Below are 4,244 nucleotides of genomic sequence, written 5' to 3'. Positions count from 1 at the left end.
TGGTGAGAGATAAACTATTGGGTATTGAACGTGAAGATTTTTTTATATTTATAATTTTCGTTTTGTTAATATTCAATGTTAATTTATTCAATCTAAAGTATTCGATTACTATTGTTAGATCGTCTCACAAATTAAGATCATTCATGTTAGTAGACTTGTTGTTATAAAAGAGAGAAGAATCATCTGCAAAGAGCCTCAAGTCCCCTTTAAGAGGAAGTAACGAAAAATCATTTAAGTAAATAATAAAAAACAATGGACCAAGCACAAAGCCTTCAGGTACTCCCACGTTTACTAATGTTAGCAAGCTATGTATTCCATCAATACAAACCAACTGAGCACGATTAGAAAGATAACTAATAAGTAAATCCAAAGCAATACCACGAACGCCAGCATATTTAAGTTTATCTATTAATATTTTTCGATCAACTGTATCAAATGCTTTCGATAAATCTAAAAATAAACCAAGAACGTCATCGCGATTATCTAAGTCAAGTTGAATCTTATTTACGAGGTCAATAACAGCATTCAATGTAGATGATTTTTCCCGAAAACCGTATTGTTGGGGACAGAGAAAATTATTACTATTTAGAAAAATGGTTAAGCGATTGAATAGAATTTTTTCAAATATCTTATTGAGGACAGACAAAACAGAGATGGGCCTATAGTTGTTAAATAAAGAAGGGGAACCTGCTTTTAAAACTGGGGTTACCCTAGCTATTTTTAATTTATAAGGATAAATGCCTTGAGACATACACAAATTGAAAATATTGGAAAGAATAGGGGAAACTACATGACTTAACTTTTTAAGAAGGATAGCACTAATTTTATCGAAGCCATTAGCAGTATTGTTACTAAACGAATTAATTAGATTTTCAATTTCAGTTTCATTAGTAGGATTTAGGAAAAAAGTTCTTTGACTTCGTTTCAACGTTTCAAATTTGTTTATATCCTCATTCGGGTTAATTACAATTTTCTGAGCCATTTGTTCTCCAATTGAAGTTATTGAATTCGTTCACGATTTCTTGTTTTTCTGATATTTTTACTTGTTGGCCAGAAGGAAGAGTTTGGGTCATTTCAGATGGTGAGTTGAATTTTTTATTACGCCCTAAGACATTATTAATATTATTCCAAATTTCTTTTGTGTTCTTGGCATTTGCAAATTTGTTAATGTAGTACTTTTTGTTCAATGTGTCGTTATAATTTCAGTTGTAAAACAAGAGCATGGTCGTCTTACCCCCACCTTGTAATAAATTTTACATTCAAAAGACATGTCCGAGGATCACAGAAAAAAAAAATTTCGCGGAAATGTTGCGTTTCACTGTTTAATCGTTTGAAAGCGATTTTTAGACTGGCACAAGACGTACAATTTGCCTTTTAATGTTTGCAAAAATGTTGGGTTGTTTCAGAGAATCCGACTACAATGTATCCGTAACGACCACGCGTGCAAACTGGTTTTCAGGGATTACGCAGCTTGGAATTCACGAGAATCGTATCGTATGATGAAATCAGACAGCGGCAAACGCCTTTCAAAAAACGATAACGGCAATATATTTTTTCAAAGATAACCGTTGGAGTGTTCGACCTGGATTGATGCACAGCAAAAAATTCGATACTCTAATCGCATTCAAAAGCATGTACATCACCTTTGTGAGAAATGTTATTTTTACACACTGCTTTTCTACACTTAAAAAAAAAGCTAGAACCGACGGGATTCAAACCCAAGCACTCACGAAGAAGACTGGCGCCTAAGCCTGCACGGCTATCCGACCGTTACCGAGTGTAATGGATTAAAGTCAATATGAGTTTGGGCTACATATTTCTTGGTGCAGTACTTCGTGAAATTTCCTAAATTAAGGGGAAAAAAAATAACGCAATGGCCTGTTAAGCGCAGTTAAACTTCTATTTTTTTTGCTGTGTAGTGTGTTGTAAGATTTGCTTATAAAACTGTCAGATAACGAACGCTCCGTTAGTAACGAATCGGAAGCGTGCCGGTAAAGTTTGGAAAAAGTGAACCAAGAGTTTATTGAAACAGGGTAAGTTACATGTGAAAAAATGAAATACTGTGATTAAAAAAAGGCGTTACCAAGGGGGAGGAGAGGAGGGGGGGGGCGTGGTTGAGAAGGGATAGCGTTCTCTCTTTCTTTACTGCCGTTTTACGGCGATATGATGTATACGCCATTGAGATGATTTTGCTGTAGACACGATTTTCTGTTTTTGTTCATTTATTCAATTCAAAATGACTAATTTGAGGTCTGCTCTGTAGAAACTGTTAAAAAGTACATTAAAAATGTGGCCCCTACAAAATTTCTTGTTTTTTCCTATTCTCTACGATTTTAAACCACAAACATCATTTGGCCGAAAAAATAGCAATAAAAAATCACTACTTTTCCTGCCCAATGATGTATGTATACATTGCTCGATCAAAGCTGGCTTTATTTTTTGTGCCAGCTATTTTGATAGCTGAGTGGATCCCGTAATGCATTGTCCAAGTGGATACTTTAAGGGGGGGGGAGGTTTTAGGGAGCGTTCTTTTATTACGTAACGCAGTTGGGGGGAGGGGGTTGGAGGCCGTGTTATGCTCCATACAAATGTTTTAAAATTTGTATGGAAATTTTGTTACGAGGGGGGATCTAAAAATCAGATTTTTTGCGTTACGTAATAAAAGAATGCTCCCTTAGCGATTGTCTATGCTCCATAAACACATTTTTTGCATGAACAATTGTCAGCAAGGGAGCTGGGTGGGTCTAGAATTTTCAAAAAAGTGTCTACGTGGATGTGGATAAGGTGTCATCCATTAAGTACGTCACATTAAAATCAGCCAAAATTTACTTCACCACCCTTTGCTTTTAACACGCAACGTCACGCTTTCTCAAAACCCCCCTCTTCTCTCAGAACGTGACGTACTTTATGGATGATGCCTAATGGACGTCCCCTTAAGAATTAAATCGAAATAATGTAATAAAATATTGCCCAGTCTTGATTTGGTCCCAAAACCTCAAATCAACATTCAAACAGTATTGAATTTGGTTTCTATCAATTCTCAATGTATACATACATCATGATGAGTAAAATTGGCGTATACATCATTGTTTGTTTGCTTAATAAAATGGGCCCCAGAGCAGTTTTTTGAAAAATTCTTTCGTCAGGAGGTAGCTTTTAACATTCTTTATCAGACTGTACAATAAAATTGAAAATGTCCAAAATGGCGTATACATCATATCGCCGTAAAACGGCAGTTTATAAGACAATTGTTCTAAATTTTGCAAAATTTTGCCTCACATATCGGATGGTGAAGTGAAATGTCGGTCCGGACCAACAGCCTTCAAATGGGTAATTGATGTTAATTTTTTAAATTAAATTAATATTTATTATTTGCAGATAGCTCGAGCAGTTTTGGGCGTCAAGTTGAATTTAAAACTGATTAAGGATTCTCATTGAAGATTAGAGCAGAAACAACTCTTTTTGAATTGGTAACATTACTGCGACAAAATGTATGGTATTATTTTATACTATTCATTTTCTTTTATAAAAGGTTTTAGATCTTAAAAATGGCTGATGTCGTGAAAAAAGTAATCCCATTCCTTTTTGATATCTTCAAGAACACTTCTGGGGAATATGAACTAGAAATTGCACAAAGACGCAAGCTAGAACGTGACCAGAGCGCTTTCAATCGGGCCATATCAGAGGAAGGAGCCCTTCTAAAACTGCGCCAAAGCAAGCTTCAGGCCCGTAACGATGAGTTGCAGAGCGGCCAACAGAAGTTGCAAGACGAGCTGGCCATCACTAGAGCCAAGGTAAAAAAGCTCGAAAATTCTACGGGAGAAATGCGACGTTTGTTTCATTTTGTAACAATGATATTTGTATTTGTAATTATATTTGCATACCTATTAAGGGCGTAGACGGTGTCATTCACTCTTGGGGCAAGGACTGTCAATATTCAATATGAATTCAGGGTCCAGAAATAATAAATTGAAAGGAAAAAAAAAACAACGAAATAAAGAAAACCATTTTTTGATTCTAAATCAAGATTTAAATGTTTTTTTTTTTAAACAAATATTACCGCGGAATGGGCGACCAGGGATGATTCCTTTCAGAGCCTAAATCATTATGGATTATACAAACAATCACCAATCACTGTCTTTGTTTGGTTTTATATCACATGCCACTATTTAACCTTTTCATCAGATTCAGTTAAGCTCCAAAAGCAACTCAGTTGCATAACCTAGGGTAGATGACCCTATTTT

The 4,244-nt window shown here is 35.5% G+C and overlaps 1 long non-coding RNA gene across 1 annotated transcript; it reads left to right on the top strand.

The window, feature by feature from the left end:
- The first annotated feature begins 1,961 nt into the window (after nt 1–1,961).
- LOC120427388 (uncharacterized) lies at nt 1,962–4,028 on the top strand. The gene is made up of 3 exons (XR_005606873.2): nt 1,962–2,033; nt 3,379–3,470; nt 3,533–4,028. It is a non-coding gene; the product is annotated as an uncharacterized LOC120427388 (long non-coding RNA).
- Nucleotides 4,029–4,244: the final 216 nt, after the last annotated feature.

This window comes from Culex pipiens, chromosome 1 (assembly GCF_016801865.2).
Source record: "Culex pipiens pallens isolate TS chromosome 1, TS_CPP_V2, whole genome shotgun sequence".
Lineage (NCBI taxonomy): Eukaryota > Metazoa > Arthropoda > Insecta > Diptera > Culicidae > Culex > Culex pipiens.
The sequence above is the reverse complement of the archived record's forward strand: the minus strand, read 5'-3'. Positions and strand labels throughout refer to the sequence as shown.